Consider the following 15,128-nt stretch of genomic DNA (forward strand, 5'->3'; position numbering starts at 1 on the left):
GGCTGGGCACGGGCTGGGCACGGGCCGTCCCCTCGCCGCTGCTCTGGCATCGTTTACCCCGGGGCAGCGGGCACAGCTCTGCAGCGCCGGGCTCAGCCCCTCGGGCAGCGCGGAGGGCCGGCTGCGGGCCAGTCCCGCACAGGATGATTTCACAGCCTTTCCCAGCCCCGACCCCCAGCCTTCAGCTTTCCCGCCTCTGTCAGAGCAGCTGCCCGCGCTGTGGGCGCCTCAGTGACGGGTGTGTCGTCCGAGTCACCCCCCCGAGCTACTGCTCACCCTCACACAGCCCCACCCCCTGCCCCTCCTCAGTCCGGAGCACCGGGGGCCCTGCAGCCCCCCGAGGTGGCCGTGCAGCCCCCTGAGGTGACCGTGCAGCCCCTGAGGTGACCGTGCAGCCCCTGAGGTGACCGTGCGGCCCCCCGAGGTGGCCATGCAGTCCCTGAGGTGACCGTGCAGCCCCTGAGGTGACCGTGCGGCCCCTGAGGTGGCCATGCAGTCCCCTGAGGTGGCCGTGCGGCCCCCCGAGGTGGCCCTGCAGTCCCCCGAGGTGACCGTGCGGCCCCCGAGGTGTCCGTACAGCCCCTGAGGTGACCGTGCGGTCCCCCGAGGTGGCCCTGCAGCCCCCCGAGGTGGCCCTGCAGCCCCTGAGGTGTCCGTGCAGCCCCCGAGGTGTCCGGTGCTCTGTCCCCGCCCCGGCGCGCTCCTCCGCTCCCCTCACGGCTCCCGTGTCCCCCGTGCCAGCCCCGGCCCCGCCAAGGCCGCCCCGGAGACAGACCGCGCTGAGCCGGGAATTTCGGGGGCCGTCGGGAAAGCCGAGGGCAGAGGTCTGTGGGTCTTTGCTGATCGCTCTGGGGTGGGCTGGGGGTCTCCGGACTCCAGTGTCTCGGGGTCCCGCCTCTCCGTGCGGCGATGGCGACCCCGCCTCCCCCGGGCATCCCGCGCTGCCCCCCTGCAGCCGAGAGCCCTCAGCGCTTCAGGGGCTGCAGCCCGCAGGGGCTTGGTGTGTTTGCTCAGAAATAATAAAAACCCAAACAGCAAAACCCCGACCCAGCCTTGTAAAGGAGGGCACACAACTTTGGGATTTCCCCTGTGGAACCTGTTGAGGATTTCTAATAGCAAAAGTCGACGTGGCAGCCTAAAACCGTGTGAGCGTGTCAGGAGAGCCCCTGCTACCGCACCCTGGCCGCGGCTTCTTGGACCTGCTGGGGCTCCCCGCAGACCTGATTTCTGCACTATCAGCCTCCAGCCTGCCTACAAGCACCTGGGACGCTGCGCTAAATCGGGCGAGCCCCAGTTTCCTCCCTGCCCCCTGTGTCCTCCCCCGCCTTTGCTCCTGCCTGGCGGAGTAGCTCCCACCCAGGACACGGGTCTCCAGCTCCGGGCCATGCCATAGGAGGGAGGATTTCCAGCTACTGGCTCTGGTCTGCTCCACCCGGCCGTGGCGCAGTGCAGGTGAGGGCCTCCTCTCACTGGGACACTCGGTGAGCTGGAGGGTGAGACCTGGCCACAGGAGATGGAAAAGCTTAGAGATGGAGAAAAGTGAAATTAAGGCAGTTCTGGGGTTCTGCTCCGCAGCTGCTTTACTTCCATATCTCTTATTAGTTAGCTATGAGTTAAATACAGACAGTGCTCGGAGTGAGGAACTCCAGTGGATACCTAAGATCTGGGTCAAACGAGTGAATTCTGGCTCTGATGCTCAGCCTCAAAAAGATGCCCAGCTACAACCGAGCTGCAGGAAATGGACATTAGAGGCATGTATTTCTCGGGAGCCTCCTTTGCAAATCCTGCTCTGGACTCCGTCAGCAGCTTTGGCCCCCGCCTTTTGTGAGCCACTTTCTTGAATGCACGTTTGAGTATCGCTGGGCGAGAAGGTTTCATCAACACCTGCTGTTAATTGCCCAAGTCTGGCTGCTGGTTGGGCTATGGTCATTTCTTGACGGGCCTTTCTTGACCTTGTTGCTGTAATTACCGAAGAATAAAGGTATGCTTGAAATTTGTTTTTATGGCCTGAATATTCTGCATACAGGATAAATTATACTTGCTCCTGCATCTCATCATCAGCATAATTTAACAATTAGCAAGCCAGCATTTGAATAGTTCAGGAACCAGTATTGCTGGCCAATATTGACCAAAACATTCATATAAACAATGCCCATTCATACATATTTGCACAAATCAAAACCTATTGTCACATCTAGAAATACTGACTAAAAAAGAGACAATGTTAATTTTGATATTTTACTGTATTTTGAACATTACCTCAGCAATTTAAATACACCTGAAAATTTCCAAACGTAAAAGTAATCAGAAAGCAAATGCACCAGGTTTATAATGGTCACAGATAAAAGAAATTGGGGCAGATCCAGACTACAGTAAGGAAAATTACATCTCTACCACAGATTTCACCAGGACCAGACTTTTGCCCAACTTCTTCCATTTTTTCCCCCTGTTAATGCCTTGCGATAAATTAATTCATTTCTGGGCTCCAAACTCTTCAGAAGGTCATAAATCCTGATGAAAACAAGTTCTTTCTTGAGGTTGCACCTGGATCACTTTCAAGAACATTTTTTTAAGTTCATGTAGAAGTTCCTTACTGATTAATAAAGTGCGATATTGAAGAGGGTACTGGATTAAATTAAAATTTAGTTTTTCATTTGCATCTCATAAGTATTCTTGAGAATGGTCTTTTTCTGACATGGACTAATGACAAATTTTGCTCCTGGATGACCAACTAGGACAAATTATTTAAAGTTTACTCCTAGAAACAATTGCTGGAGACAAATTTACTTTTCCCCCCCTCTCATTTATTTGCTCTGGAATCCCTAATAATAATTTATATTGTATCAAACAAGATGTACCCAAGGAAAGTTATTTCTAAATTAGCAGAATATTTTACCTCTAGCTTGTGAGGAACATCTCTCATTTTTGAAGGGCTAAGATATAAGATTGTGAGGTTTCAGGGAAAGCTTAGTCTTTATGAAGCACTCTTTTTGAATGTATTACTTCCAAATGAAGACTGATCAAATTCTTGTCAGTTTCCAAAACTCACACTTAAAAGAAAACATTCATTTCTCTTGTGCTACTTTTTTAGAAGGGGAGTTTAGACTTCTACTGAAATATTTATTTATGATGAGCTGTGGAGAAGTAATGATAACCTCAGAGCAAGTCCGCCTTAGTCGGCTGTTATTATCCTTCTGGCAAACATGCCTGTCCCCTGGGAACAGACCACAAACTTCTGATAGAGCTGAACATCTAGTACCAAACTAGTACTAGTTACAGCTGCAACAGGAGCCAATATCCCACCTTGCTAAATACCTCCTGTTGATGGCAGAAGATATTCCAAGCAAGCTCCTCCCTGGGACATGCCACCTGTGCCTCTCTGAAGGCTCTCTATCCAGCTTGTTCCATTTATGGGCCATGTTTTTTTCTCATCCTCTTCAAAGTCTCAGCTACCTCTGACACCTGCAGACACACTCTCCAGGGTTTATTTTTTTCAGGCTTTATAGAATTGCCTCTTTTACCTTAATTCCCTTACCTACCCCTTCCCTGGTGACTCCAGAGAAGATGGTTTCATCTATCACCTTCACTGAGACAGCACAGAATGTCACTCTTCACTCAGATTCTGTCTTTGTACTTGTTTTCAAAATACCTTATCTTGTGCTGGTTTTAGCATACCAGCATTAATTCAGCATAGCTCAGAGCAAGTTTCTGCTTTCTCAGGCTCTGAGCATTTTCTTCCACTGTTCTCCCTTGATTAATATTCCTACCAACATCTCTGAATCTTGACCTTCCCTTACTGTCCTTCAAACCAAACCCCAGTCAAGTTTTACATAATTTAGATTAATGTAAGTTCCTTCAACAAATATAATTTGCCTATTTTCCCTGTACCATTGTATAACAGTGCACAGGTCTCCTTGGCCCATGTGACCACCTACTCTTGTGCTTTCCTTCTCTGCACTCCACACAGCTGTCAACAGTTTCAGCAGAACTGTTGTGCTAGCACTGACAATTGTGTGCCTAGCAGCATCTTTCACCTTAACTACAGTGTTGCTATAGGAGCTTCTACCTTTTCAGTACTTTTGATAACACCTTTATGGCTCATTGATTCAGTTTCCCTCTCAAGCATCTACATCTTTGCCCAGTTCTCAGGTAAGGAGCATCCTGTGAGGTTAGCTGTACAGTGTACTCCTCCTAATCTCTCCTTAAAATTGACTTCTCCAATTGCACCAATGAAACACTCAACAGAATCAAGGCGGTTGATGGGTTGGATGGCTGTTCATTGTCATACAAGTGATTATTTCCTCATCCTCTTTGCACAGGCCTTGTATCACACACCAGGCTTGTTCACTCTTTCCAGTGCCAGGAAAGTGTCTCAGGTTGTATGCCCAGCAGAGCCAGTTGAAGAGCACAGTTTTCATTTATAAAGACTTAAAATAAACATAGATCCAAGAATGAACACAATTTATTTTATATATATTTATACATAACTTTCATCTCAGTAAAAAATGGTTTTCCACAGCCTGGACATTTTTAGAGAAATAAATTCCCTTTGGAACACCAAAATGTAAAGTTTCCAAGGAAAATAATGTGCTTTGCATCTTGCAGTTGATGAGGTAAATGCTGTTCTTTCATGGACTTCTTCAAGGCACTGTCCCCAGGCATCTGTGGAAGCTCCCAGAACAGGTGACTGCAAGACATTTCCTCCATCCAAACAGGACCATGGACCCCACGGCATGACCCTAGAGCTTGGACTCTGAGTCCCAGCCCTACAACAGACAGTGGGGATGATCACAAAGATAGGGAGACTGGGTTCAGATTAATATTTTCAGGGCTGAATGCCAGGGAAGGTATTTCCTGGGGTTTCACGGTGGGAAAAAGTCTTCTCCAGGACACCACATAAGATTTATGGGGCATTAATCTACTGCATTAAGATACATGTGAAACAAGCTTGTATTATGTTTAGACAAATGGACCACAAATAGGGTTCTGAGACACAGTGTTTGCCTCAGACCATTGAAAGTCCATTCCCGTTTCCAAAGGTAACAGCTCCTTCCTAACAAGTCAAGATTATTTTGAGTGTTTTCAAGGAATTCTGACAATGGACATAAGTGTAAGCTCAAGTCCAAGGTTATTTTGTCTCTGGCTGGGGTCAAGCATGGGCTTTAAGCAAACTCAAGAAAGCCATAAGACAAGAAGCTGAGGGTGCATGAGACTCTTCTGATGGACCAATACACAAGAGAAATTGATCCACTGAATGGGAAGCCATGCAGTCACACAGCTGTGACCCTCTCACAGATGTACAGTATCAACAGATGCAGGAGGGAAAGAAGAGATAAACTCCCTTCAGCCCTTTTAGAAATCGATACGCACAAAAGCTAAAGTTCTGTCACTTTGACATTGTCATTTCACCTCCATTTTATCTGCAAGATAAATCTATTTCCTACCTGCAGATTTTTGACAAATCCAAGTGAAGACTTTCTCATCATCATGCTGTCATTCAAAGAAGCAACATTCCCATGGAAGGCAAGGGCCTCTAAGGAATCACACTCAGCCATATATGAAAGTTGGCTATATATATGTAAATTGTTATGTATGTAAATTATTTTCATTAATATGTTGATGTAAATAGTAATATCAAAACAACATCTTGGCCTTGTGCATTTGTAGGGTGTTTGAATTAACAGCAATACAAAATAAAATGCAAAATTGTTGACATTACCAAAATGCCGTATCTGAAGACTGAGTAAATTGTGTCACTTTTACTTAATATTCTTCACTCCTATCTGTTTATTTGGCATTAATTCTATTCCCTCTTCTTTTTGGTGATCACATTCATCATTGATATAAACAGGAGAGGGAAAGGTATAAGCAGCTGCAATATGCAGCACTCCTCTCAGGACTCCATAGAGATGACATTGTCCATGTGCTGTATCTATAGACAATGTATAGACAAGCCTACATTGGCATGGAGTTTGGGTTATGGTTGGAAGTGGACCTAATTTTTGGAACTCTTTTGGTTCAAGATCTGTCCAAAACTTTTTCTTGGACTGGAAGACTCATCTCTATCAGTCTATTCATAGATTGAGTTGGTGTTAAGTGTCTTTCCCTCTGGAATGGTCAGACTGGGTTTTCCTCCTTTACCCAACTGCCCATTTCCACGATAAAGGGCTGTGAGACCATCTTCCCTCAGCCAGATTTTCCTGAATTTGCCCACAGACGTTTTCAGGAGGGGACCACCAGAGAGCCCTACATACGCACACTGTCAGCCAGTGCAACCTCTTCTCCATTATGAAACCAGCCTGAAAAGTGCAGTGTGTGTCCATGAGATGGAAAATCTGACAGAGATGGGAGAAGAAACACTCTATCAGCAATGACCTGGTAGAATGTGATTTTTTAATTTTTTTAAATGGATTGTTTTAGAGCTGGGTCATTCTGTTCACCAAAACTAGTTTGGGGATGAGGTTCTCATGAGTTTATATCAGGAAATAAATGCGTGAGGATGTCGCTCCCGTGTCAGGGCTTTGTCAGCACCTGGGCAGCAAAAGGGCCAGCAGGCCTAACAGCCCACAGCAGCTGTGTCTGCCCACCCCCCAACCCCAGTGTCCGCACGGCTTCCCGTGCACAGGGAGCCCGCTGGCCCCGGGAATCCGGCAGCGCGGGCAGAGCGGGGCAGAGCGGGCAGGGCGGGCGCGGGGGTGGAGGAGGCAGCCCCACTGCAGGGGGAGCACTCATGGCGCTGTCCAGAGCTCAGCCCCACGGCCCGGAGGCTCAGCCCTTTCCGGCAGCAGCAGCAGGGAGATGCCGAGGATGCGGGCGGAGGGCCGGGAAGCAGCGCCCGGGCAGGACCCGCCCGTGCCGGGGCAGGGGGAGCGCACGGCCCCGGGCGGGGGGAGCCTCCTCTGGCCGCATCCGGAGCCCGCACCGGCTTCGCTGCCCAAATGTGCCTTTCAGGGCGTCCGGGGACTCGCTTGGAAAAGGCGGCCGGGATGTGTGGACACGAATGTCTGGCATGAGACTCGTGTGCCGTGTCCCTCCTTCCCCCGTTCCCGAAGAACGAGGCAAGCCCGTCCAGGGGCTCTCGGGTCCAGCCCCTCGCCCCCGCCCCCGAGGGCGATGTGCTGCTTCCTGCGCGGCTGCGGCCCCGGCCCTGCCAGGGACAGCTTCCATGGGCACCGAGGTTCTCACTGTAATGAACGGCTTTATCGCCCTTGGTATCTTTACAACTGCTTAGATGACTTTTTAATTGTGGCTTAATGCATTTAATTATGACAACTCTTCCCCATTTTCAAGTATGATGTATTAATATTACAGATCATTAACATTGCTAAATTACTGTAATGACACAGAGTCCTCAGTGTCCCAGTTAGACAGAAAAAAGACCCGCTCTCCTCATTTGGCTCTTTTGTTATTTGCCTTATAGGAAATTCATGCACGATTCTCGAGTCTTTAAAGCATGTAGGAAGAGGCTGCTGCTCCTGCTACTGCACCCTCCTTATTAAATTATTGATAGAGAAAATCCCCCATCTAAAACTTCCCGAGCCCGAGACACAGCACAGGAGCCAATATTGTCTTCCTAATATCCACTTCATCAATGTAAAAGTTAGAAAGCCTCGGCTCTTGAGCGGGTCCCCCCCTCCCCTCCTTCATAATTAGAGCAGACCGTATTTAACATCTGCAAAATAGTCATGCTTATAAGGAATGAGAAATGCGAGATGTTCCATTCTGTTTGCAATGGTTAGACCGTTTTAATCTCTTAACTTCAATATATGTCCTCTAGCAGGCTATACTTCTTGGATTTCATTTTTAGATCCTTAAGGCTGCATATATCTGTCAAACAGACATAATGAATTTAAAGTGCTAATGCCTAGAAGACCAGAAAAAACATTGAAATATATCCTCGGATGATTAAATTACCACCTCTAGCTACTTTACCTCCTTATGTCCAAACAGATTTCTCTTTTTACTTACCAAGTACCGGATCTGGGAGATGTGGAAGATGTAATTTCATGGTTAAAAAAAAAAAAAAAAAAAAAAAAAAAAAAAAGGAAAAGGCAACCCAACCCCAAACCAACCCATGCACGGATCTTTAGACATGCACTTCTTTTTTTTATTTATTTATTTATTTATTTTTTCTTTTGTTTAAACATCGTTTCAGATAGGTGCCTATGAAATAGGACTTGCCACTGACTGGAGGTATTTTTCACTGACACCCGAGCTCCAGGGGAAGCCTGGGGTGGGATGGCCTTGCAGCGCTCCCCCAAGGGCTGGGGACAGTGGGGGGATGAGCTGCGGCGGCGGGAGCGGGGGCTCTCCTGTCCTGCCCTGCCCTCCCTGCCCTGCCCTGCCCTGCCCTGCCCTGCCCTGCCCTGCCCTGGGGCTGCCCGGAGGGGTCTGGGGGGGATGTGGGGCCATCCCGGCCCCGAGAGCGCCGCGCACCCGCCAGGGACCGGCCAGTGCGGGGACCAGAGGGAAGGCGAGCAGATTTGTCGCGCTTTGAAATGAAACGTTCTAATCCCTCCAACAATCCTGTTGACTGTGAGCTGGAGCGCCGGGAGTACAACACGGCGGGGAAAAAAAAAAAAGAAAAAAAAAAAAAAAAAAGAAAAAAAAAAAAGATACATTGTTGGATAAACAGCTCCTTATAGGTAAAAACTGAATGGGCCAAATAGATGAATAAGGAGACACAATGGAAAGGGGGGGGTGGTGAAAGGAAACGAGTCGGTGGCAGTGGAAGAAAAAGGTAAAAGTGAACAGAGGAGACAAAAGGAGTGAAAAGAAAAAAATGTAGATGAGTGAGACAAAAAAGCAAAGAGAAAAAGAAAAGAGAACAAGAGGGGGAAAGAAGTAATATTTTCCTTGATAAAAATGCACAAAAGGGAAGATGAACTTTGTTCTTTTTCTCTTTCTACTCTCCTCTCTCTTTCTGCTTTTCGCCTCGCAGCACGCCAGCCTAAGCTGAGAGCTGTAATGTCATTAAATTGCAAATGCTTTTTCATTTCCGACACACACTGTTTACTTATCTGGCAAAAACATATGTTGGAAGGAATCCGTTAAATTCTGCCCATTGCCTTGGGTAAAAGTGCAATGGAAACGGACCCACTGAGCTTCTTCTTTCTTCTTCTTTTAGCACTTCCCTTATCTACAAGACTGCTTCGCAGAAAACTGGCTAGTTCAATGAAAAATGAAGATACAGCAGGAGATTAGAGAAGAACACTGAGCAAAAAATTCCTGGAGAGAGGGTCACTCCATTGCAAATGATTTCACTCCTCTAGATCTGCATAAATTACTATTTTTAAGGCATCTCCAAAGTCTGTATATTTTTCTCACTCTGTCAAACATTTAATTTCACGCCCCGTGTTCTGAATATGCTAAAATGCATATCTCTGATGCACCTTTAAGCCAGAAAAACGAATGCAAAATTGAAGATAAAATGATGTGATTTGCACTACAAGCCTATTACTTGAGGTATTTACATATAGTTTACCTCTGCAGTTCTGAGAATGATTTATTAAAAAAAAAATCTGGATTAAGCTCGTATAAATATGTATAAATCTTTGTTTAGAAAATAGATTTTGCAGCTGTTGTGTCAAAAAGTTCTTTAAGATTCTGTGAAGAATTTTCCTTTCAGCCTGCTTTAAAAAAGAGAGGAAAAGGACAGCATTTGACATCCTGCTTTGGCAGGAAGGAAAACACACACACACACAAATACACACACACGCGTTCAAACATTCAGGATTTTTCTAAAGACTCGTTTTGTTTGTTGTTTGTTTTTGTTGTTGGGGTTTTATTTTTTTTTTCCTATTTCACACTTATCTTCCTAAACTTCTCTGCTGACATCCTCTCCCCCTCATCGCTGGGCTCGGTGTCAGCCGCGCTTTCTCGGGGTGTTCCCGAGCTTGGGAAACAGCGGGGCAGGTGTAAGGAAATAATCATGGGATGGGAAAAAAAAAAAGAAAGAAAAAAAAAAAAGAAAAAAAAAAAAAACAAAAAAAAAAGAAAAGAAAATTAGAAATAAAAGGGAAAAAAAGAAAAAGAAAAAAGCTATAAATGGTGGCGGTCCCCGGAGCGGAGGAGAGCACGCCGTGCCGGCCGCTGGCCCATCCCGGTCCCGCCGTGTCCCGCCCGGTGCCGCTCCCGGGGCTGCGGCCGCGGCCCGAGGGCCCCCCCTGGCGGCGCCGCCCCGCCCGGTGCGCTCCGGCTCCGGCTCCGGCCCCGAGCCCCCCGAGCCCCCCGAGCCTCCCGAGCCCCCCGAGCCCCCCGAGCCCCCCGAGCCCCCCGAGCCTCCCGAGCCCCCCGAGCCCCCGAGCCCCCGAGCCCCCCGAGCCCCCCGAGCCCCCCGAGCCTCCCGAGCCCCCGAGCCCCCGAGCCCCCCGAGCCCCCCGAGCCCCGGGACTCCGCCCGCAGCCCCTTCCCCGGCGGAGAGGCTTCCCTTCCCGGGACTTTCTCCCTCACCGGGGGAAACTCCAGCTACACACCCGGGCGTTGAGGAGAGGAGTGGGTGGGTGCTCACGGGCCCTGCACGACCACAGCCGTGCTCCATGGAATTAACCTGGATAGACTCCTAAGGCAGCTTTTCGGCCACCGCGCCTCTTGCGTTTCTTTCCCTTGGAACACCAACAGCCGGACTGGGGGCGAGGTGGGTGAGGAGTGAGGGCGTTTGCTTGGGGGAGCCTCATAGGAGACTTTTCAGATAGCTCCAAGGTTAGTTTAAGACATGGCCACGAAATCTAGACTTTAAATAATACATGAATTGCAACAATTCCACCAGGATATGGTGACCAGGAAGCAGTTTCTTCTTGCCCTGGTTCTATCATCCTATTTTCATCTCCAGAACAGGAGCCCAAGGTTTGCTGCTTCCCCCAACACAGAACTTACAAAGCCACAACAGTGACATCTGCACACACGCACACCGCTGCACATTCTGCTCTCTGGTAACAGACCTCAGAGATAAGAAACTGAAACTCACTGTCTACATATCTCAAACTCAGTAGTAAAGAAAGCTCTTTTTTTTTTTTTTTTTTTTTTTTTTTTTTTTTTTTTTTTTTTTTTCATTGAAGGTGATCAACCCTTATGGTAAGTGCATGGCTGTTTTCCCTTTGGAAATACTTGGGGCTGGTGGCAGCTCTCAGCTCCTCTCCTGTCACTGAGTAAAGGCATCATGCTTTGTCCGCTGTCAGTGCTGGGATGGCAGTGCCAGCACAGGTTGCTGACCTGGAGGGACAGAGACCAAGTTTGAGGTCATCCCTTGCCCCCACAAAAGTAGAAAGGAAGGAAAACCCAAACATACTCAATTCTTGAGAAGCAGCAAAAATCCTGTACTGATGCCATCAGTGACAATAGCACAACAATGAAGGGTCCTGAAGGCCCTTGCTTCACATTTAAACAGAAGAAAAGTGAAGGCATGAGGGAAATTCAGGGTCTTGAGAAGTGCTTTATTTTAGACAGCAAAGATTCATCTCACTGATTTCTCAGAAACAGGTCTGTTAAATATCAGGTATATAGTATCCAAACCCAGTTACTTGTACATGGCAGAAAGATGAAACCAAGATGTAGAGGACAACCAAGTCTCACATGTAATTCTTTAAATACACTGAGATGGATAGAAGCAGGGTCGCCTTACTGCAATAGCAGAACATGTCCCTTTGCAAGAGTCCTTTGTGTGAGGGACATCTAGGTATTGACTCCTTTTCAGACAGGGCTGCTTTGCTGAAGGTCCACAGGCTCAGCAGTCCAGTGAAATTCTGTAGCCCATCCCCTCCATTCCACACCACTCTTTCAAAAGAAATTTATTAATTTCTAACTCCCCAGCATATTCTGCTCTTTGTGAGTCAGGACTTTGGGTCTGTATCATCATTACTACACCAAGATTAGCGCTCTGAAGGTCTTAATCCTCACTGAAATCAACTGGAAGAGTAACAGTTTGTCTGGGCAGTGATGGCACTAAGCAAGGTTTCTGTCATTTGAAGTTGCTCTTATTTTGGTGAAATCCCTCACCAGGGATGCTGGCTTTCTGTGAAGGAACAGACACAGTGATGTTTGCACTGAGGGGACAGCTGCACATGTGCACGTGGAGGAGCTTTCAAGAACCCAAGCAGCTCTATGGAGCAGGACAGACAAATGATCAGATCATGGCACCAAACAAATATTTGCAAAAGTGCTGTATTTATCAGAGACCTGAAAAGTCACAATAGCCCTAGGGGCTCCAAAGGGACACATCAGTGATGGAGTGACAGATGGTCCATCTTCTACCCGTTTGCTAATGAAAAGAGGGTGATGGGAATAACACATAATCCTGATGATACCCAGTTGAAGACACAGTACCACCTCAACCCTCACCATGTGGAGGATCAATGCTTTGTTACTCTGTTTGTCACCACTTGTTTGGTCTTCCAGGGGTTAGCAAAGGCTTCCTACTCTTGGTATGAAGGCTAGAGATTAACAGCTACCATAGCTCTAGATGATGAAATGTTTTGAAAGTATCTGTTGATGCTGCTCATCTTTTCTATCTTGCAAAACATAAAATTGTAACCCTTCTCCAAATTCCTCCTAACTTCCTGGCCTGGCACTAGCTCCAAGCAATTTTAGTTCCTTTCTATGAAAAAGGAGCAATGCAGCCCTGTCACTTGGAACTTCCCATGTTTTACACCAACTCATTACTCTGCTGTGCTTTGATACAGCACCATCTGAATGCTGACATTAATATCCCTGATCCAACTGAATCCTGTGTAGTCTATCGCAGGAATACACTCTGAGCTCTGGGTAGCATTGCCATATGCAGCTTAGGGAACCTTCCATATGGTTTACGAAAAGTGGTTACAGCACACGTGCACCAGGCACTTTTCAAAGTAAAACAGATCTGTTCATTTTTATTTTCAAAATACCAAAGCAGTAAAATCATGTAATTGAGTAATCACTTGCCAAATTTCCTTTTTTAATCTAATCTATTTTGAGTTACATCAGAGCCAAAATGCAAATTAAACTGGTAAGGTTCCAAGGTTTTTTTTCCCCCTTCCCTTTTAGAAAACACAATTTAAGGTAATCATGAGTAAAGAAATTTTAAAACCCCATTTGTTTTGTATGCTGCAAACTTTGGAAAACATGTTTCAGCCTGAAGTAAATTTTCATAGGTAATAGGTTACATAGAAGTCTTATGTAAATTTTGATCTCTTCTTAACAACTCCAATGTTCATTTTATAAAATTTGATTTGAAAATAATGCCATTGTTTTAAAAGAGGCTGGAAGGGTGAGAAACTAAGCAGAAAAAAGTATACACTAACAAGGTGCACATAACACTCTTTCAGCTGTGGCCAGTGTATTAAAGGAGACATTCCTGAGATACCTTGTTTTCGGATTCCATCAATTCATTTTTTGGAGGAGGTTGTTGCAGGATCATTAGAAGCCAAACTCACTCACCAGGCTGGACAAACTCAGGAGCACTTGACCACAGGGCGAGACAGATCCTCACCATCCCACCAGAGCCTCCCAAAGTCACGCATCTCAGCAGCTTACCCCCACCGAGAGATAAAGGCAGCCTTAAAGTACCCGCTGCTGGAAACCTTTGCTCTTTGGGTTGCAGATGTTCGGATTAAATCTCTCCTTACCCACAGGCAGACTTTGTGAAAAGCCATGTGATGTCCTTGGTTGCCTTCTACCAGTGTTACCATTTGCCAGAAAAAATGGCACCCACTCCAGTAGTGTCTGTTTTCATGGCTTTTCTCTCCTCAAAAATACTTCCCTAAACTGAGGGCTGCTCATGAAACCTCCCAGCTCCTTTTGAAGGCTGCGAAGGCACAACTCAAATTCAAGTTAAAATACTTTAAAGCAGCTGAACCGTTTTTCTGCTGGAAACCCCCTGCCCCTAATGACACACTCGTGTTTTAAGACAGCAATTGAGGGCAGGGACAGTCCAACCCTGAGTATGGAAAATGCAGCAGAAGACATAGAGAGAGATGGAGGAATTAAAAGGCTGACATCTTGTAAAAGACTGACCAACTTTGCAGCTGGCCTTCTAAAGAGGTTCTGGTCTCTGCAATGTACATTTCCTGCCCCATCCCCAGCAGTGCCACCAGCACTCAACAAAGTTTTATGAACCTGGTTTGGTGAGCTAAAACCACTGAGAACTAAACTGGTCTTTCTTTGGCTGCTGCTAAAGGCTGAATTTTTTACCAGTTTAACTCCTTGACTCCTCACTCAAACTGCGAGGTGACAGCCACTGTCAATGCAAGGGAAGTGAGAGCAGCGTGTAGCCAGGGGAACAGAGACACTATTTTTGACAGCTAACAGCCCAAATTAGCTGCAATGTCAAACCACACCCTCAGGTCTCTGATGGCTATGGAGACTACAAAGATGGCATAGAGGGCAAAGGAGAGACAGGAAAAGTGCGGAATCAAAACAGGCCAGGGATAAAGAGAATACACACATACTACATGCAAAGCAGGGGCTGGACTGTGAGTGTTGATCGTGGGAACAGATGGAGAGATAGAGAAATGACACCCATTACCCTCAAAATCATATGTATGAGAGAGGGGGAGAGGGGAGGGCAGAGAGAGAGAACAGTGGGAGAGAGAATTCTCAAGGCAGGAAATAGATCTGCAGAAAATAATGGTTTAAGGAAAACTAGAATCGGAACTCGGCGTTCACTGGAAAACCACAGCCTGGTCAGATCAGTGCAGTTAGAAAAGAAGGATCCTTTGAAAACAGGCTTAAGAGTTTCTCTTTTAATGTTTGACATTCACAAGGAGAAGCTGCTCTTTGTACACCGGGTAGTCACACAAAGAGTTAAAAGGTACAGCCTAACATCAACGTTGCCCAGTCCTATAAACATTTATTCTATCAATTAGAGGCAGAATATTGCACAGAATAAAGTAAAGCCAAATCAAATAAAGCATTCTTCCAGTTCTGTAGAGGATCGAGATGCAAACAAAAAGATTTTGATACTTCCATGGCTTTCCACTGGCACAGGAACCAGAAAGAAATATTCATTTAGATCTGGCTATAAACGTTTATCTTGTGTGGGAGGTCTTAGTATTGTAATATGTATTAGAAACTTGGTATTTTTCCAATCAAGTCTTTCTACTTCCATTTACATATATTTAATTGTAAATATTCATTTTCCTACCTGAAGCACT

This window comes from Zosterops lateralis (genome assembly GCF_965231275.1).
Source record: "Zosterops lateralis genome assembly, chromosome: 2".
Lineage (NCBI taxonomy): Eukaryota > Metazoa > Chordata > Aves > Passeriformes > Zosteropidae > Zosterops > Zosterops lateralis.